Source organism: Mobula hypostoma, chromosome 14 (genome assembly GCF_963921235.1).
Source record: "Mobula hypostoma chromosome 14, sMobHyp1.1, whole genome shotgun sequence".
NCBI lineage: Eukaryota > Metazoa > Chordata > Chondrichthyes > Myliobatiformes > Myliobatidae > Mobula > Mobula hypostoma.
In genome coordinates this window covers 46,268,324-46,290,788 of record NC_086110.1, presented here as the reverse complement: position 1 = coordinate 46,290,788, position 22,465 = coordinate 46,268,324, and the positions used below count along the sequence as shown (strand labels likewise).

The 22,465-nt window shown below is 40.0% G+C and overlaps 1 long non-coding RNA gene across 10 annotated transcripts in view; it reads right to left on the bottom strand.

Moving 5' to 3' along the window:
- LOC134356262 (uncharacterized) overlaps window positions 1–22,465 on the bottom strand; it is a 109,661-nt gene that overhangs the window by 64,975 nt on the left and 22,221 nt on the right. For 9 of the 10 annotated variants that reach the window (XR_010020313.1, XR_010020312.1, XR_010020316.1 and 6 more), the window contains exons 3-4: window positions 15,860–15,976; window positions 10,433–10,598 (exon numbers count right to left, since the gene is read on the bottom strand). This is a non-coding gene — a long non-coding RNA (uncharacterized LOC134356262). The remainder of the gene's footprint in view (window positions 1–10,432; window positions 10,599–15,859; window positions 15,977–22,465) is intronic. The other variant, XR_010020320.1, reaches the window with a different exon arrangement.

Sequence of the window (22,465 nt, the reverse complement as noted above, 5' to 3'; positions counted from 1 at the left end):
GGCCTGGATCAAAGGGCTGGATGGGCCTCCTCTGCACTGTAGGCAAATAGATAGATAGATAAATAAATAAATGAAGCCTTTGCATAGAATGCAGAAAATACTCCAATCCTAATCCAAGAGGGAAGTTTATAGCTACTGATGTTTTACCTCAGGGCCAGATAGCTAAAATGAATTTTTAGAGACACTACCTTGTAAACATTAGAGAACCCCGCAAATCAATTGGAAGCAAACCTTTGATGTTGGGTTTCAACACAAAACAAAGGTAATTCTTTTCATCCCACAGGTGCTGCTCAACCTACTGAGTCCCTCCAGCGGAACTCTAAAGTAAGTTAGATCTGTTTGACAAGAGGACAGCAAATTAAAAGAGAATAGGTAAAACTGATACCTGTTTTAAAAAGCTGAAAATGGAATTGTATGAAATCACTAACATCTTTTAACAACAATGAAATCTATTGTATACTAAAGAGGTTATATGTGGAAAGGCAGCATTTTCTTCCAGTGTTACTGGGGAATGTGTTTTTTATATCAAGCACACTTCATACAAAATTCTATGCGCTGAAAATGCCATGATTCTAGGTCTTTTGTGTGACTGCACACAATAAGCTTGCATAATTTCAGCCTTAGTGTGTGAACTGTGAATCAACCTGCTCGATTGCCACTGTGGCTGCAACTTTTAAAATGCAGCTTGTCAGCTGTCCGTGCTCTTGGAAGGAGAGATGTGGAAGCGTGATATGCATGCTATGAAATCGTGAAACATTAACTGATTGAGTTTATATTTCAGTCTGGATTTGATATTTATGTTGGCCTTTTCACTGTTGGCTGTTGATAATGTGGTTTCACACAAATATTGGTGTCTCAAGGGCAGCGGAAAAACTTGCAAGCCCTGGTATTGTGAAAATATGATGGAACAGAATATCTCGCATCTTTGGCACTAAGGATATTCCACTAACAGGGCTTTAGTCAGTTTCACAAATGTTGTAAATGAAGATTTAAGAATAGCACTGATATTTTCAAGGTAACCTAATCACACAGAATAGTACGGGAATCCAGTGTCAGTGAGGTAATACAGCATCATGAAAAGCTTTGTCTATGACCTATGTTCTTATTAAATAAAATTCAATGGGATTGAAGAAAAAGATAGGCTCTTATATAAATCATACACTCTTTGCTGCACAGTTTTTAATATGAACTCAGTTATTTATTTATCTTTGCTTTGACTATGCTTTAAGCTCACTTAAGAAAACTGTCCCTATTACAGCAGGTCAGTCATTCCTTACTTATTTTATCACTTATTCTTGATGCTCCAGTAATTCCATACTTGCTGATCTCTAGTAAAGGCAAAGCTCAATTTATCAAAGAAAAGTAAAATACTGTAGATGTTGAAATCCTCAAATGCAAACCAAATTATTCAGCAGCTCAGGCAGAGAGGAACAGCCACCATTTCAGGATGGAGGTAAACAATTTCAAAATGCAAAGGAAGGAAACAAGGAAAAAACAAAAGGGAAGAGTAAATAAATCCAGTAAAGGGTAAATTAAGTGAATAAAATGAAGACAATTCTTTTCCTCCTACAGATGCTGCTCAACCTGCTGAATTCCTCCAGCAAACTAAACTAAACTAAGTAAGTTTGATTCATTTGACAAGAGGACAGTGATTTAGGCAAGTGTTCCAGAGTTAAGTGATAAGACCTAAATGTGAAATATAATTATCGGAATCTACCAAAGGAGTTTAAAAGCAATGATGCAAATTAGTAATAAAAATATTGGAAAAACTAATTATCTCAAGTTATTGATCTTCATGTTATGTCTAGACCTTGTATTGGCCCTAGCTATAAAATGAAATGCTGTTTCTCAAACTTACATTTAATAATGTAGGAAGGTGAGGATAGGGAGGTCAGAGTGGGAGTGAAGAATTATAGTGAGAGGCTACTGGAGATGGAGTGAAATTAAGGAACTAGGAGCATGGAATGAGGTTCTTACAGGGAAGCAAGCTGGGACACTGAGATTGAAATAGATGCTGGACACTAATCTAAAGTTGAAAAGCAGACAGGAGATAGAGAAGTAACAGCAGGTAAGGGAAGAATTAGAGGTAGACTGTATGAAGATGGTAGCAGGGTTAAAACTGCAGGAAATTTGATGAAATATTCTTGCTGTGTGTGAGAGGAGGAAGAGATCATCAACATACCAGAAAAGGGGTGAAGGAGAGTGCCTGGGTAAGACAGAAACAAGAAATGTTCCTTACATTCTTCATCGAGAAAATCACTGCCGGGATCCATACAAGGCTCCACAGTGCTGTTACCCCACAGCTTCAGTGACCCGGGTGCAAACTTGCCCTTGAGTCCATCCCATGTAGGGTTTGCAACTTCTTCCTCTGACTGCTTGGTTCTCCAGTTTCCTCCTCCATTTCAAAGGTGCGCTGGTAGGTTAATTGGCAAGTGCAAAGTGTCCTTGATGGTGGCAGGAGAATCAGGGTGGAGTGGATGGATACGTGACAACGAATGAGTTACAGGGAAATGTGGGGAAATAGGAATGAAGGGATTCATCTGAGAGCCAACACTGACTACTTCTATGTCTTTAAGCATATGAAAAGTGAAATGTTCCTGTACTAATAGAATATTGAAAATGCATTTGACTTCAAAGAAGAGTGATGGGAGAGGAAGTGATTGGCCCCTCAGACCACTGGGATCTAAGAAGGAATTGGGATTCCATAGTGAAGATCTGCTGGTTGGGACTAAGAAACTGGAAGTAGGCAAGGCACAAAGCATTAGAGATATCTGTGATATGGATGGGGAAAGAAAACGTCAGATACAATTAAATTAATCCTGTATGTAAAGGACGAGCTGAAGTCATGTATCCATCAAGACAATCTTGATTGTGGATCCTATGGCAGAAAAAAAAGGAGACAACAAGGCTGTAGGTGGTGGGGAGAAGATGAGGTCAGTGACTGACTGTCTGGGAAGGTTGATGGGTATCAGAGTGTTGTTGATTAGCATGTAAGGGGGTTGGTGCAGCAAACAACAGCAGCATTCCCTTTGTCAAGAGTTTAGTGACAAATTGTGTGTGTTACATACTTGAGTAATTTATATAAGCAGCATGAAAAATATATTTTCCTAGTTCATTTTGCTTGGTAATTATTCATGTCATGATGTACCTGTAGTATAGCCATTAGAAAATGAAAACCAAATAAGCTTGTGGAATAATATATAACAAATATAACAAAATGTAACTGGAATTTAGGGAGGGTAAAAAAGAACATTAAAAGGGTTAAAGGACTGAATAGCTTTTCTAAAATCTTTATTTTTTTTTCCATGACTTTCTCTTCTATTCTTAAGGGCTGGACAATTTATTTGAAGAAATAGCCTAGTTTATTTTAATCATGTTAAGTTTCATGGGGGTTTAATAGTGTGATCTCCAAAAATACAAATTTTGATTTAACTTCCAATTTAAACTTTTTTCTTGGTACTAAAGTGCTTGTATCAATAATAAATTTTCATGCTGCTTAAACAGACGTAGATATCAATCCCTGTATGTCAAACAGTTCACATATAATTTACTATGGAAAAATACTATTAATAAATACCCTTAGCCTTGGTTTTACAGGCTAGCAATAGATAGTATCCAGCTGTGTAGAGCATCCAGGGACGTAGTCAGTATGTAGTCAACTCTAAGGTCTGTTTTTAATGAATAGTCTGCGCTAGCTGCTTACTACTTGCTAAAAATAACCTACTTTTGGAATGAGGTAAATCTAGCCCTGCAATTATTATAGGTGAAGGTTTGAAAATAGTTCCTCTGTTGCTAATTATATCATAACCCATGTGGCCAGAGCTCTGTGTCTATGAATAAAACATTGGCAGCCTAGAGTGGAACCACTTATGTTTCCGATACTCCAAAAACAGATTATGAGAATGAGCTGAATGCCGATAAGAGCACCTGTGTTAAGAGAGTAACAGATTTCAATCACCCCCGTCTATTGGAATAAATCCAGTCAAAGCCTAAATAGATGTCCAATCAAGACAATATCTATATAATGTTCAGGACCATCACCAACTTGAATATTAATATTGGTAACATTAATGATATGGCTAATGCTTATGTATCGGCAGAGCCCAATGAAAATATATTTGTTGTCTTTACTAGTCCAGTTTGTTTGTAGATTGATTGAACTGTAGAAGAACCAATTAGTGCCAGAAAAGCTAATATCTATTCTCAATAAAGTTGGTGATGTATTTACCTCACCTTATTCAATAATGGGTTTGGTGCATTAAACCACCCATCCCGCTTGATATCCTTTGACATGGTTGGTCAGGCTGTAATTCTGCAGTACATCTCCTCTGCTGTTCAGCTAAGTAGGGGTTGCCCTCTCCAGTCTTGCTCAGAGAATCTTATGTAATGGCACACTGTCTTGCCTCTGCAGCATGGCTTCTGGAGACCCCCTAAAACTGTTCTTCATCCCCTTTGATCAGAGGACAGTAAGTACAACCGTGGAAGAAGATAGAAGATCAAAGGTCCAAGGAGAAAAGACTGAGAGGGCATTTCAGGGAAATAGAGCAGGTGAATCAGAGCTGGGAAACACAGTGGAGGAGACACAGGACTTGAATGGGTCATAGGACCAAGAACATGAGTCCTGCAGATTTAAATCCTGTATCCACTAAGTGGATATCATCCCATAAAAACTATGCACAACTTAACACTGTAAATTGTGATATTTATTAGTGAGTTTTATATGCATTTCCATTGCACTAAACCCATCAATAGTTATGTTTTGTTTTGCATTTATCGGTAAACAAGTACAATTGTTCAAATATAAGATGGTGAAATTTATTGCTTCATCATATTATGATGCCCACATTTTCTTTCCTGATTTCTCTTCCCTGCCCTCACTGAGATTGTCCCAGATCCAGGTTAGAAAAAGTCACCATCTTCTCCTAATCCATACTGCTAATATCATCCTTAGGACCCAACTCATTATTCAATCTCCTCTTCTCATAATTACTTCTTGATGTTATTATTTCATCTGCTTCTGTTACTGCAAAGAGCTTTATTACATTAATCCCATCCTCTGGCCCCTCATGCAATGACACCTCCAATGAGAGGGGACTATGCCTGCAGGAATTTGCCAGTTATAACAACATGCGCTGTCAAACACACTTGGAGAGCACAAAGCATCCCAAAGATGGTCCTGGCATACCCCCAGTGGTCAACATCACCAGATTGACTACATCCTGGTGCAAAGATGGCACAATTCTGGTGTTAACAGACGGAAGACCAGAACATTCCCAGGAGGAGACGTGGGCAGTGACCATGACCTTGGCATGATGAACATCAGAGTGCGCTTGAGGAGAATCAACAAGCCAAAAAACAGCCAGCTGAGATTCGACCTTGAAAAACTGAAAGACCCCTCTATCTCTGAAGAATTTCAGGCAGCAATTGGGGGGAAGTTTGCACCAATACTCTTCCTTGATGAAGACCTGGAGACCACCACAAATAACTTTAACACAGTGATGACGGAAACAGCAAGCAAGATTCTGGAAAAAAGCCACCGCAAGTCTAAACCATGGGTCACTAACAAGGTACTGGATATATGTGACACAAGAAGGAAATTAAAGAAAGATAACACAGCACAGGGAAGAACAGAATACAGGAAAATCAACAAGGAAATCAAGAGGGAAATGAAGGAAGCAAAGCAAAGATGGATAGCCAAACAATGTGTGGATATTGAAGACAGCCTCTCCAACAACAACACAAAGAAGGCATTACAACTGGTGAAAGATCTTACCAAAGAAAAACAAGCCAAAGTGAATACCATCCAAGACAAAAATGGCAAAATTCTCACAGAAGGAAAGGAAATAATGGAAAGGTGGACAGAGTACTGTTCAAAACTGTACAACTACCAGAACAAAGGGGATCCAAGTGTGCTGAATATACAGGAATCTTCCAATGAGGAAGACTATCCAATCATGCGTGAAGAAGTTGAAGCTGCAATATGATCACTGAAGTGCGGGAAGTCAGCAGGAGTTGACAACATCCCTGCTAAACTGCTGAAGCATGGAGGAGAGGCCACGATAGACATGCTTACCACCATCTGCAATAAGATCTGGCGGACAGGTGAATGGTCGACACCTTGGACTCAGTCGCTGATCACTGTGCTTCCCAAGAAAGGCAATCTCCAACTTTGCCAGAATTACCGTACCATCAGTTTGATCAGCCATATAAGCAGGGTAATGCTCAGAATCATCTTGAACAGACTGAGACCTCAGGCAGAAGACATCATTGCCGAGAAACAAGCAGGCTTCCATAAGGGCAGAAGCACCACTGAGCAGATTTTCAACCTCCGCACCCTTTGTGAGAAACACCTTCAGCATCAGAGAGAGTTCTACCACATCTTCATAGACTTTAAAAAGACGTCTGACAGAGTCTGGCATGATGCCTTATGGACTACCATGAAGAAATTCAACATGGGGCAGAAACTCATTCATACAATCCATCAGCTTTACACCAAGGCAATCAGTGCAGTACTCACTCAGGGCACCATCAGGGAGAGGTTCCATACCTCTGTAGAAGTCCGTCACGGCTGCCTCCTCTCCCCAACTCTCTTCAACGTCTTCCTGGAACGAATCATGAGTGTTGTCCTTGAAGATCACGTGGGCACAGTCAGCATCAGAGGGAGGAACCTCACAAACCTAAGATTTACTGACGACACTGATGGACTTGCAGGAAAAGAGGACGATCTGGCCAACCTGGTTAGCCATCTTGACAGAGCCTCCACAAAGTTTGGAATGGAAATAAGTGCCGAGAAAACAAAGCTCATGGCAAATGCCAGCGGTGTCATCACAACATACATCTCAGTCCATGGTCAGAAACTTGAGACAGTGCAGCAGTTCAAATACCTGAGGGCAATCATCAGTGATGGAGGATCAAGACCAGAAGTCCTGGCAAGAAACGCACAGACAATGACTGCACTATCCAAACTCAAGACAATATGGAGGGACAGCAACATCAGCATGAAGTACAAGATCAGACTCCTGCATGCATTGGTATTCTCCATCTTCCTGTACGCATGTGAGACATGGACCCTCACAGCAGAGCTACAGAGGAAGATACGAGCATTGGAAATGAGATGCTATCACAACATATTGGGTATCTCATACTCGGGCCATATCACAAACGAGCAGGTCCACAAGACCATCCAGCACCACACTGGCCCCCATGAAGACCTTCTCACAACGGTGAGGAAAAGAAAGCTGAGATGGTACGGTCACATAAGATCCAGTGGCCTTGCACAGACTGTTCTACAAGGAACTGTGGAGGGGAAAAGAAGGAGAGGTAGACAGAGGAGAAGATGGACGGACAATATTAAAGAATGGACAACATTAAAGAATGGACAGGAAAAACATTTGTGGTGACCCAAGCTCTGGCACACAACCGCGACAGATGGAACGGACTGGTGCAAAGCTTGTCATGACGGCGCCCCGACGACTCCACCAGAAGTTAAGGGTGCAAGGCAAGGCAAGGCACGAATTGTTCAGCCCAATCTGCTGATATTTTAAAAATCAATAGTCAAAGGTAGATTGTCATTTCAGCCATTAATCTCATTGTCCTCCTCTGTTCATTTAACGCTGACTATTTAAAAGAGAAATGATCTTGCTTTGCTGCGGGTTAAGCTCGAGGTCTGGATTTGATTTCATAATTATCTTTTGAACACTCATATAGTTTCTCCATATTAAATATTGTCAACAATGGTCATATAGACTAGGCAGTTGACAGCGGTGGGGAAGAATATTGTATGAATTATTGAATAATATTTTATCACTCCATTGTGGTAAATGAATAACATCTGTTCATAAATTCTGAAGCAGAACAATAAAAGGGGAATTATACATCTCGCTATTGGTTTCCATTTACTTTTAAAGTAGTTTTTGCAATAATTCAGTAATGAAGATTGACTGGAATTATTCTGACACTCTGGGAACAGAGATTCAATCAGTGAAGCTCCCTAGGCCATAGGCAGCAGAGACTCTTTTCAATGTTGTAGGCGGTTTGCCCGTAACTTTCAACTCGGTGTCCTACATGCAACAAATGACACCCACCATAATAACTGCTTTGTAACACCGCGGAAAAGGAGGTCAGAATATAAAGGATCTTTGCTCTTAAAAGAAATGTGCACTTTAATGACTGTCCTCAAAAGTTCAAGAGTGGAGACCTTCATTTAGATTGGAACCAATACTAAAAAGTCTTTATCTGGGATAATTTTATAATAATGTTGCTGGACCAAACTATAGTGCAAAAGGTACTATATATATTTTTGATTGTTTTACAGTGGTAAAATACATTATAAATATATGCATGTAAATACTGTAACCTCTTGAGTCATGTAGTTAGATTAGTGTAGAATGATTTTCTAGAAGGGTGTTTTAAATATCTCAAGATTATAAATATGGAACAGCATCAGAGTTCTGCCATCACACATTGCTCATATGGTAGGGAAACCATAAGCACCAATGGCCTTGTAAGGAATAAATGGAATCATAGCCTTTTCTGAAACTCCTTTGGGACTTCAGTAGAACTGTTGAGAAACGTGGACCTTTAATTTTCAATGTTCATCTCACAACTTGGAAAAAAGCAGGGTCATGTCAGCTGAAGGAATTTCCATATTCATAAACAATCTAACAATGCATTACCCATCACTGAGCAATGGAAATACTTGTACACTATGAGACAAGTTTATATCATTCATAAGATAATTTTCAGTCTAACTTTCTTCTACATACATATAACTACATTCTTACGCCCAAAGGATTGATGGCTTAGGAAAAGAACTGGTCTCTGATACGATATAAGATCTAATATTATTCAAAATTACTTAATAAAAATTTGGGGAAAGAATATGTCAGAAATGAACCAGAGATAATACTGTACTACTTTATCCATACAAGCAACTTGGCCCTTATTCCCACAACCTGTTATTGATGTCTTTGGCTTTTGTCCATGCTATATTGTGATATGAAAGGAGACACAGATGTTCTCTGCTATAACCACATCAAATTAAATGAAATGTCATCTTCCATGTGACACAATACTGGCAATGTTCTACTGAAATGTAAAGAACAACACACGATAACTGAAATCCCAGAATTGTTAAAATCGTTCCATAAAATAGAATAAGTAATTATTATGCTGCAGAATAGATAACTAGAATGACTAATACAGACTATACTGTGTAATTAAAGTCTGTATTATTCAACCTCTGGGTGAATGTAGACATCATTATTGGACAAAGCTGCTGAAGGACCAGAAATTATTACTGTGAGAGCTATTTGGTTTTAACCAAAATGACCCTCAAGGGGCGCCACGGTAGCATAGTGTTATTACAGCTTAGGGTGTTGGAGTTCGGAGCTTGGCTCTGGTGTCATCTGTAAGAAGTCTGTACATCCTCCCCATAGAATGCATGGGTTTTCCCCGGCGCTCCAGTTTCCTCCCACAGTCCAAAGGCGCACCGGGTAGCTTAATTAGTCATTGTTATTAGGTTACAGTTAATTGGGGTTATCAGGGGTTACGAGGCAGAACAGCTCGAAGGGCCTGCTCTACATTGTATCTCTAAGTAAATAAAAAATGGGGCAGGAACTATCACAAGACACGACTGGACACATAGAGATCCAGGCAACTGATTTTTTAAAATTTCGTGTAATAATTACACTACAAAAGTAAAAATAAAGGCCTCTTCAAAACTTAGTGTGCTGTCACTAACAACACATTTAGTACAAAGCATGAAATCAAATGTTAACAGGAGAAAATGCTGGAAATACTCATTGGGTGAGGCAATATCTGTGGAGAGAGAACTATAATAACGTTTCAGGTTAGAAACATAGATATAGAAAACCTACAGCACAATACGGGCCCTTTGGCCCACAATGCTGTGCCGAACATGTACTTACTTTAGAAATTACCTAGGGTTACCCATAGCCCTTTATTTTTCTAAGCTCCATGTACCTATACAGGAGTCTCTTAAAAGAACCTGTCGTATCTGCCTCCACCACCTTTGCTGGCAGCCCATTCCACGCACTCACCACTCTCTGCATAAAAAACGTACCCCTGACATTTCCTCTGTATCTGCATCCAAGCACTTAAAACTGTGTCCTCTCGTGTTAGCCATTTCAGCCCTGGAAAAAAGCCTCTGACTATCCACACGATCAATGCCTCTCATCATCTTATACACCTCTGTCAGGTCACCTCTCATCCTCTGTTGCTCCAAGGAAAAAAGGCCGAGTTCACTCAACCTATTCTCATAACGCATGCTCCCCAATCCAGGCAACATCCTTGTAAATCCCCTCTGCACCCTTTCTACAGTTTCCACATCCTTCCCACAGTGAGGTGACTATAACTGAGCACAGTACTCCAAGTGCAGTCTGACCAGGGTCCTATATAGCTGTAACATTACCTCTCGGTTCTTAAACTCAATCCCATGGTTGATGAAGGCCAACGCACTGTATGTCTTCTTAACCACAGAGTCAACCTGCGCAGCAGCCTTAAGTGTCCTATGGACTCGGACCCCAAGATCCCTCTGATCCTCCACACGGCCAAAATGACCTCTCAAATGCATGCACCTTAGAGAAAACAAATGAAGCAATCACTCTGAGTACAAATACTCAATATAATACAAACACCTTACTGCAAACATCCAGTTATAAATAATTCAGAACTACATTAACTTCTGACAATATCTTCAGTCTTATCCAAGGACTCACAACTATCAGGAGCAATATACACCAAAAAAGTAATGAAAATCCACAATGGTCCAATAACTTCTAAAATCTACCAACATTCTTCACTGAAAATATTTATCTTTTTGGTTTAAAATAAGTTTTTGTTATTAAATTATCAGTAAATCATTTCTGAAAATCAACAACAGATTCTGACAATCTTACTATTTCCAATTTTATTTGGAATACTCTAAACCTCAGATTGAAGTTTCCGACTCATTCTGCTCCACACTAACTGAAACATCACAGTACAAGGATCCAATTAAATTTGGATCAATATATGGATAAGCCTACAGATCTTTAATTTTCATTATAAAATCTACCACAACTTGCAAAATTACTAGCTTATTGTGTAAAAGGAAATCATCACCGACAGTATTCTATCAAATTTCAGTCTGATAAAGAATAAAAATTTTTATAACTTGTGTCATTGTTTTCATATACTGCTCTGAAACTTAAACTACCTTTTGTTTTTATAGATGTTGGGGGTAATGGTGATACAGTAGCTAAGATAATGAATTTGGATGTCTGGACTAAAAATCTGTAAACTGGAATTCAAGTCCCACTGTGGTGGATGTGGAATTTATATTTAGTTAATCATCTGGAATTTGAGAAAATGAGGATTACTTCTGGTTAAGGTGGCATTACCAATCACGTGCTACAGCTTTCTAGTAGTCAAAAAGCTAAGAAATCTGACAAAACCTCACTAAAAATACCTTTTCTGAGGTAAATTGTATTAAATTATCAACAAATAGTGAAGGGGCGAGAAATGGTGAGGCAGGTTTGGGGGATAAGCCAAGATGGTGTGTTGCAGAGTCATTACAGATGGAGTTCGATGTCCATACAGCTGGCCAGGGAGTGAGTTTGCATCACTCTGGGCATTGAGCTGATTTGAAGAGCTTGAGAGTGGCTTTGGGCTGGGGGGCAAAATCTTGGCCCAGAACAAGTCACTTGACGGCATGGTCTTGGCCCGGAGCCTTTCGTAGTGGCGGTGCCTGGGTCCTAGTGCAAAGTATGATACTACCGTTTAGACAGTTTAAACACTGGCCCAATTTAGAGGCGAGAGCCAATTTCACTCACTCTCTGCGATGTGCTCCCTCCAGGGCACCGGAGCCTCTTCTGTTCTGTTGTTTGGTCAATTTAAACACCAGCCCAGGTAGACTGAAAAAAAATGTGTCAGTTGGGATGAGAGCCAATTTCACTCGTTCCCTGCGATGGAGATCTCCATGGCGCTGAGTCTATGAAAACTGCCCCAGCTACTGTGCTCCATGCTGCTAATATGATGAACTGATAAGCAAGGCTTTGGGCCTACTTCAGGCTGCTCCAGGGTTCAGATCTGAGGATGCCGTTTTGGCTTGGAATGTTGTTGTTCACTTTAATTGTTCGCATGATTTGTACTTTATTTCTTTCTCATGCACATCGAGTGTTGGTCTTTTATTTTTATTCCTCTTTTCTTAATTGGGTTCTTTTGGAGTTCTTGCTTTGTGGCTACCTGTGAGCAAACAAATCTCAAGCTTGTGTAATTTATACATTCTTTGATAACAAATGTACTTGAATCTTGATTACTCCTGGTAATGATGAACATAAATGGCCTAACAAGCAACTCATTTGTACAATTACTGTTAAGTTCAAGCAGAAAAATAATACAATTGGAAGGACCCCTTATACTGAATTTGCTCATGCAAAATCCCACCAAGCCAAGTTGCTCCAGAGAAGAGTTTAGCTACACAGTTACTCTTACAAATAATTTCCCAGACTCCTACAACACAATCCCTGGGTACATTATGTCCAGTTGGCTACCAGGTGGGAAAGGAGAGCCTTTGGAGACCTCACCTTTGGATGCAGCTGCATGACGTCTCATGGCATTGCCAAACATGAGGAAGGAAACCACCCTTGGATAACCACCCTAGCGGGAGCATCACATTACAACTGTCAAGACAGTGATGAGATCATACCAATGGGAGTACTGTGGGCGGTTCTGGCTATCTAGCTACGGGAAAGATATCATGATGGTAGAGTGCAAAAAGATTCATGAAGACATTACTGAGACTGGAGGGTTTGATTTAAGAGACACTGGATAGGCTGGGGATTTTTGCACTAGAGCATAGGAGGCTGAAGAGTAACTTAATAGTAATATGCAAGATAATGGGGGACAAAATATGAAGAGTAGGAGAGTCTAAAGCTAGATGGCATACTGTAGTTTAAAGTGAGAGAGAAACGTGAGGGGTAGGTTTTTCACACAGATGGGGGTGGGTTTGTGGAGTGAGCTCCCAACGAAGGTGGTAGAAGTGGGCACAATTTAAATGTGGGCACATTTAAATGTGTTTCAGGAAGGTACACAGATAGAAAATATTTAGATGGATATGGGGCAAATGCAGACAAATAGGACCAGGTCAGGTGGACAACATGGTCAGCAGGAACAAGTTGGGCCAAATGGCCTGTTTCATGCTGTATAACACTATATTGTTCTTCCTCAGAAGCTGACTGACTTTTCTTTATGTTGAACAACTAGAAGTGGTGCTGAAGTTAGCAGGGGCACAAAATGTACCCTCTGAGGAAAACGTGCATGTCCATATTCCTCAATTTATCATGAGTAACAAATCTGAGGATCATCTCTTGTCAATGAGGAATGCAGAATGGAATTCCAGAAGCAGCACAAACATACCCTAAAATGCTAAGGTGCCAAGGTAGTGAAGCTGCAATGCAGGAGAAAGTGCATGACAAATAACAAAAATGGCATGCAATAGGCAACTACATGATCTGAAAACTAACCAATCCCTGGAGTCCTACAGCTGTCCCTGAATGATGATGGGCCCCTGTGCAATGTGTGTACTACTGCAGGACTGAAGCATCTGTGTCTATGTTCAGCAAGAAATGCTGAACAGGTGATCCAGCGTGGTTTCCTCCTTGTCTTTGGATAACTGAATTCAATTCTCAAGAAATAAGAGAGCACCAAACAGAGCAAAACCAATGGGACTAGTTTACATCCCAGCTTTAATACTGAAAACAGGCACTCCAGAATATCAATGCTAATATGCCAACAAGGCATCCTGGTGAAACTGAAGTTAACGAAGTAAGTTATGATACTCTCTAGCAAAAGAAAGTCTAGCCTTCCACTCCTAGACCATAAGACCATAAGATATAGGATCAGAGTTATGTCATTTGTCCCGTTAAGTCTGCTCTACCATTCTATCATTGCTGATTCATTATCCTTCTCAAACCCATTCTTCTGCTTTCTCCCCATAACATTTGACACCTTTACTAATCAAGAATCTATGAACTTCTGCTTTAAATATACCCAATGGCTTGGACTCCATAGCCATCTGTGGCAATGAATTCCACAGATCACCAGCCTCCTCATCTCTGTTCTCAAGTGTTGTGCTTCTATTCTGAGGCAGTGCCCTTCAGCCCTATACTAACCCACTGCAGGAAACAATGCCCACTATGTCTAAGCTTTCCAATATTCAGAAGTTTCTTAATGAGATCCTTGAACAAATAAACTCTTCTTGGGCTTTAATCAGGTATCGATTTTAACCAACGTTTCAGTGGCAAACTCTTCCATTTTCATCAGGGATGATGCCTGGGCGTGTCTAGTGCGGTGGTATTTATACGCCTGTCATCCATCCCTCTTGACTGGCTAGTCCTCATGCAATCAGATTTCTGCTGTCCTACCTTGTTTACAACTGAATTCCAGTTCTTATTTGGAGCGAGTCCTTTGTCTTTGTTAAACTCCTTTTCCTTTAGTTTTATTTCAATGGCTTCCTTTACCAGACAGTCCCTAAAGCCATTGGCATGGCACAGTAGTTTTGTGCCATCAAAGTCGATCCTATGACCATTGCAAATTCAATGTTCTGCTACCAACGATTTCTCTGGGTACCCAAATGGATATACCTCCTATGCTTCTTGATGTGGGTTTCCATCGTCTGACTGATATACACTGCTCCGTATTCACAGATATTCCTGTAAATGCCAGCCATCCTGAGTCCTAGGCCACCTTTGACCCACATAAACTGTGATTTGAGCTTCCTTATGGGTTTGTGGATGGTATTAATCTGGTATTCCTTCAGGATCCTGGGGATTCTTCCAAAAACTGTGGAAATATAAGGAAGACAGGCGATAGTGATGGGTTCCTCCTCATTGTTAGGTTTCCCGGTTTTTCCATTGGCCCTTTTAAGGGCCTGATTAATTTCCTTCACCTTGTAGCCATCCTGTAGAAACATTGTGTATAATCATCTTATTTCCTCGTGGAGACTCACCGAGCCTGAAATAGTTTTCACACGATTTATCGAAGTAGAAAGAACCACTCTACATTGGGAGGTGTGATGGTGGCTGTTATTGCTGAGGTGTAAGTCCAACAGACGCCATGTCTAAGGCTACCGTTTTCCATTGTATTAGAATATCCAGGAATGGGAGTCAACCATTCTTCTCCATCACCACAGTAAATTGAATGTTTGGATGTAGATCACCAGGTCCTTGAAATTCTCTTGACCTTAACATTGCTAAACCCCATCATTAATATCCTACCAGAAACCTAACTAGACCAATTCAAAGGGTGAGCAAGGTAGAAATCAGGAATGTGATTGAAACCCTCATTTGTCTGGATGAAAGTATCTTTAACAATACTCAAGAAGCCTGATTACAACCAGGAAAAAAAAAACATTGACCTGATTGCCATCCGATATCCATTACTCCAAAAATTCATTCCCTTCCCCACAGGCACAGAGGATATAGCGTACACCATCTACAAAGTACACTACAGTACATGCCAATCGCACCTCTCCACCTACAATATGTACCACCAAGAAGGACAGAGGCAGCAGGCACAAGGGAACACCACCACCTGCGGGAACACCACCCCAATTCATGTACCACTCTAAACTGAGGTAATGTTGCTGGTCCTGGTCCTTTACTATCATTGCATCCAAATTCTGGAAGAGCCTGCCAAACTGCATGGTGGTGGGAGTGCTTTCACCACATTGGGGCAGCTCAAGGACTGAGCAATAAATTTTGGCCTTGCCAGTGATACCATATCTGGAAAAACGGTGGCCAGGACAAACATCTGCAGTGCCATTTCTAAACTAACCTGATTTACAATATATACTTACTTAACAGCGCTGTAGGTTAGGTGCATCAAGAAATTCTCATTCTTCAACAGGGCTTAGGCAGTCAGGCCCTTAGTTTATCATATTTTAAATGGTCATGCCTCCAGCCTGTGCTCAGTCCTGCAATGAATAACATCAGCAGATTTTTGAGATAGAAGTTTCCTATTCTGGGATGAAGGCTCCCATTCAAACTATCAATACTTAATTCACTATATCAATGATATGTATCCACCCTGCCCTTAAATTCACTTAGTATGTTTATGACACCACTCTCTCCTTTCTTGATCTCTTGGTCTCCATCTCGGGAGACCAACTGTCTATTGACAACTTTAATAAACTTACCAATTCCCATGGCTATCTTGACTATACCTCTTCCCACACTGCCTCCTGTAAAAATGCTGTTCCTTTTTCTCAGTGCCTTTGTCTCCACCACATTGTTCCCAGGATGAGACTTTCCTTTCCAGGACACCAGAGATGTCCATCTTCAAAGAACAGGGTTTCCCTTCCTCCAACATTGATGCTGCCCCACAGGGTTTCCCTTCCTCCAACATTGATGCTGCCCTCATCCCCATTTCCCGGATATTTGCACTCACCCCATTATCTTGCCACTTTAACAAGGATAGACTTCCTCTTGTCTTCACCTACCACCCCATAAGCCTTCACATCCAACACATCATTCTCCGCAGCTTCCGCTATCTTCAATGCGATCCTACCACCAACCACATCTTTAACGACACCCCCCCACTCTCCATTTTTTTTGCAGGGATTGCTCCCTCGATGATTCTTTTGTCCATTTGTCCCTCCCCACTAATCTCCCTTCTGACACATATTCCTGCAAGTGACAGAAATGCTACACGTGACCATTCACTTCCTCCCTCACCTCCATTCAGGACCCCAAACAGTCCTTCCGGGTGAGGCAACACTTCACCTGTGAATCTGTTGGGATTGTCTATTGTCTAAGAGGCTCCTGATATGGCCTCCTCTACATTGGTGAGACCCAACGTAGATTGGGAGACCACTTTGTCAAGCAGCTCTGCTCCATCCGCCAAAAGTGGAATTTCCTTGTGGCCAACCATTTTGATTGTTATCCCCATTCCTGTTCTGACATCATTTCACAGCCTCCTCTTTAGCCATGATGAGGGAAATTCCATATAGGTAGCCTCCAACCTGATGGCATTGACATCAATTTCTCTTTCTGATAATTTTGCCCCCTCTTCTTCTATTCCCCACTCTAGCCTCTTACCTCTTCTCCTCACCTGCCTATCACCTCGCCCTCATGCAGCTCCTTCTTCCCTTTCACCCATGATCTGCTCTTCTTTCCTATCAGATTTCTTCTTCTCCAGCCTTTTCCACCCACCTGGCTTCACCTATCATTTCTAGCTAGTCCTCCTTCCCCTTCCTGCACCTTTTCAGTCTGGCATCTTCCTCCATCCTTCCATTCCTGAAGAAGGTTCTTGGCTCGAAACAATGACTATTTATTCATTTCATCCAGTATTTTGTATGTGTTGCTCTGGACTTCCAGCATCTGCAGAATCTCTTGTGTTTATGGTGTGTATAAACATTTGTGTTAAAAATAAAAACTGAAAATGCAACATTCACCGGGTCAAACAGGGTTTCTGACAAAAAGAAAGAATTAATTTCTGGTCAACTACTATTAGAATTTGCCTTTTCAGACAAGCAGCTCATCTTTTTTCTTGTTTTTTTGTGTGAAAGAAGAAAGTGCAACTCATATTTCAGGCTGGAAAATCTGATTGTAATATTCAGATGGGTAAACTCAATCCCAAATACCGACTGGAGGAATACTGTGTTATAAATATCCGGAACTTGGTGAAACTTGCTTGGGATATATTTATTTATGAGCTTAGTGTGCCTTCCATTCACCCTTGCTAAATAGTTTCCATTGTGTGTGTTTGTGTATAAAAATACTGCAGCTTGGTCTGGCAGGCATGGAATGAATGATGAGTATGTATGCACTTGTTAGAATGAAATTAGATACTCTGTGTGTATGTGTATGCATGTGTGTGTGCTTGTATACGCGAACATCAGGCTCATATTCTCTATGCCTTTCTTACCAAGTACTTGTCCAAAGCCTTTTAAATGTTGTAATAGTGTCTGCCTCCACTCTCTCCTCTGACAACTCGTTCGACATATTCACTGCTTTCTATGGGGAAAAATTTACCCCTCAGATTTTTTTTAAAAAATTTCTCTCCTCTTACTTTAGTTCTAGATTCTTCTGCCTGGGAAAAAAGATTCTATCTATCCTTTCTATGCCCCTCATAATATAATAAACCTCTATAAGATCAGCCATTATCATCTTACCACAGTGACCCAGCTTATCCACTCTTATTTTATCACCATAACCCTTAAATGGTTTATTCATGCATATGCATTTGTATGCTTGCATGCACACTTTCAGGCTGCTATTCAATATTTTTTCTGGAGATTTATATTTAGAAGTAGTTGCCAAATGCTTTATTTGCAAAATATTGCACTATTGCTCCCTGTTTTAATATGCCTCACTAAATGTAGGTCTGGAGAAATTCTTATTTCACTTAGCAGCCGATTTTCATTCATCAACTGCTTGACTATTTTGAACCTTTGAGCAAACGTAACATATTTTGTAAGAAATCTTGAACCTTCAGAGTGGTAGAATAGGATGTTAATCGAGCAGACTGCTTTTTCTGGTCGGTGTCAAGATTTTTTGAGTGTCATTTGAGCTGCACTGTCACATTCCTGACTTGCATCTTATTGATGTATGAAGTGTTTTGGGGAAACAAGAGGAGCTGTTCACCACAGGATATACAGTCTGCTTCTGTAACTACAGCATTTATATGGACAGTCCAGTGGGCTGCAAAGTGACATGAACATCGTGCACTCACTAGTGAGAGTCCGCACTTCTGACCTCATGATAGAAAAAAGGCCAATGAGGTAGGAATAAAGATGCTGAGGCTGAGGAATGCTGCAGGATGTGTCACAAGCTGAAAGGTCAATTCTTAGAAGACATATTTAACGTAATGGTTAAAGGAGTTACAGAGGAGTTCACTGAAAATAATTTGTCAAGACATACAGGTCCAGAACTCATGGTCTGAAAGGGCAATGGAGGCAATATTTAATATATTTTAAAAATACTTGAATGAGCACCTAATGACCCATATTCTACAAGGCTGCAGGTTAAGAGTTAGGAAGAGGGATTAGGTTGCTAGGGATTGCCATATTGGATAGAAGTGCCTCCTTCTGTGCCATACATTTCTATTATTCTAGCATTTAGTCTCCTATAGTGTTCATTTTGTTAATTATGTTTGCTTATTTATATGTTTTTCCACCGAAGAGAATCGTCAAAGTATGACAATTCCAGAACAGCATAGGCTTTCTAACTAAATGTAAAGGAATGAAAGAACCACTTTTATATCATCTTTTAGAATGTCAGGATGACCCAATGTGTGTCACAGTCAATGAAAAAGTTTTGAATTTACTGTTGTGCTGTAGGAGAGGAAATGACCATATGAAATAGGAAAATAAGAATGAAATCTTTTCTGTTGAATCTAATGGCGCTGTCTCTTTATGACTCCAGTCTTAAAATTTTGAAGTTACTTGGTGTTCACTGCTCCACTCCACAGCTTTTGTACCAGGGATACAAAGCCTTTCTGCCTGAAAAAAAATCTTTGAGAGCTGATCAACCTGCTTGCAAATGGACTTTGGGTGAGTTTCTCAGCATGCTATAAATGCCACATCCCTGAATGATATTGTAGAGTTTGACCTGAGTTGGATTGCTATTACTGCAAAATTACAGAAATAATTTTCAGAGGGACTCCCTCCCTCTTGGGGAGCCACTTCCATCTCTCTGTCCCTAAAATCCAAAATCTCATATCATCTGTCCTAACCAAAGAAAACTACAATCCCTTGTCATCGATTTGATTTCTTTCCATCCATTCTTTTCCATGACAAGGTATCAGAACAATACTCTCCATCTGATTAAATGCTATGGAATTGTATTCATCTCCATTCCAGCACCATAAGGCCAATCATGCTACATTGTCCTGTCTAAAAAGAGATTGCCATGAGGAATTAATGATCCAAACTTGTGATGTCTTGCAGAGTTTTGTGATGGCAATACTCCAATACCTCTAAGATCAGGACCGATCCTGGAGTACCTTTTGGATGATAGTAGCATTGTATAGGTGATAATGACTGCCAGTCACCTCTAAATCCATGTGGAATGTAGTTACAGAGTATTATTTTCACACATTTCATTGCATTAAGATTTCTGTTTCCCCTCAGAAGTGCTGTTTATTGCCGTTTGAACTATTTTATAAATCATGGTGAAACAGCTGAAGATCATTTGAAGAAGAAATCAGATATGCTGAAAATAATCTATTCTCTTTTTTTGCCCTCATGGTGGAGGGGTGGATGCAATCCTAACCCTGTCTAAAATTAGCCTAAAACAAAGCATGTCTAATAATGATGCTTTAGACCTTCAAATGCAAATTACAATTACACACAAGCATAATTATGCTTCATAGTTGAGTTGTGGGCGATGTGATTTCTGCAGCATAATAGCTCGTTAGTATTGTGAAAATCAAGACTTATCCACAAATGCCTCATGTAACAAGGAGTGCAGGCAAAGAAAAATAATGGTGGGAAGGATTCTTGACATATGGGACTGGACAATGTGTAGCATTAGACAGACAGTTCTCCAACGCAACCATATGGAATTAGAACATAAGATAGAAGAGCAGAATTAGGCAATTCAGCTCATCGAGTCTGCTCCACTATTCAATCACTCTTCTGCCTTCTCATCATAATCAAGACAGTATTCAGGGCGAACCTCTTGCGTTGGTCACCACTGTAGTTCACCTAATTGATGAGTTTTGACAACAATCGTTCAGTGTGCTGTAGAATGAGCTGATGTTTGTGGGAGAAAACTTATGCCACCTCATACCCCAGCACCAGATCCAGCAAGCCTCCTTCAGGATGTTCTCCTGAAATTATTTCCATCACAAATAAAAACGTTGTGGTGATTTCAGAAATTGCTCTCTCTCCCATCCCTAATTAAATATCCATAAGATTTTCTTTTCAGAAGTATGCATTTGATTTTGATTGCCATACTTCAGGAAAGATGTGAAGGTCTTTCAGGTGGAGAGACAATCTACCAGGTGAGCTGAGAGATGAGAGATTTTTGTTGCAAAGTTTTCATGCAGCCAAGGAGGCTGATGGGAGATTCACACAAGGTAAACAGGATTCTGACATAGTTAGCAAAGAATAGCTGTCCTCACCAACTAAAGGTAGAAGGGAAAATGTCTGAGATTTTGAGCAGGACATCAAGGGGAGATGTGAGGAAGAACTTTTATTTTGGGGTGATTTGTAATGACCTGGAACTTTGTGCCACTCTGTAGGGTGAAAACAACCACAATTCATTATTTCAAAAAGAAATTAGCCAAGTACTTGAGGGATGAAAAGTTTAAGAACTGCAAAGCAACATGCTTTATACGTATTGCAGATAGATGATGGGATCCCATTTAATTCAATATGAATAATATTGATTATATACAAGTATTTTATAAAGGAGGACATTCTTGTTGCTGTAAAAATGTTGTATTATATTGAGCTCCCAGTGTGTCTTTTCAGACAAGTCACTGTGAGACTTTCAATGTAGACTATAGGATTGCTTTTAAGAGAACTGTCAGAATCTGGAGGGTTGAGTGGGCTCCTCCTATAACATTATGACTACTTTTTGTTCAATTACTTTTGGGCAGAGAATTTCAATTCAAATTATTCTTTTATTGCTATTTCCCAACTTTTGTGATTACCTTAAATCTGTACCTTCTTGCCACATCACCCAACTGTTAGGTATCTATTCAGTTCCAGTGGGGTCTGATAGAGGATTTGAGAAATGATTATTATTGGGATCTACTGAATCTTGTGAACTGTGAAATGATTAGTGAATCAGGAAGGTGAATTTTAATCTAACATGCAGAGTGAGATACCAATTCCTTGGGTGGAATGCTCTTTTTATATGTCCATCACCTAATAGTGCTTCCCATTGGCCTCAATGAAGAGTGAATTTAGGCTGTTGAAAAACAAGCACTTCACCTGATAACAGTAGGTAAGTTAGGTGAAAATTTGCCTTGTATCTTTATGGTCTATTATTCTTGTTTCCTTGTTGATACCTAGCACTATAATCTACGAATAGATTTATTTATATTAGAGTCTTAAATCCTTTGTTTAAAAACCCATTGTATAGAACTCATGGACCAATGATTTAATACCATGTTTAGGGATCTTATGCATTATTGAAGACCACATTGATTTGTCGAAAACAACATACTTGGGGCTCAGTCTAATTCATTATTTTTGCAGCAAGAAGAATGCCCTCTATTACAAGACACTTACTCATTACACATAAACAACAGACAAATGAATCTTAGTTTTTTTGTTTACTGTAACTTAGGATATTTTTAAAGTGGCATCTTCATTTCAGTTAACTTTTTAATTAAGATTTATTATCTGATGGATCAATTTTGTTCAGTCAAAATTGATCCATCAGCTGGACCCTTCACATTGTTCTTTCTCACCTCAGTCATTCTACGGACAGTAAAGCCTAAAGATTTC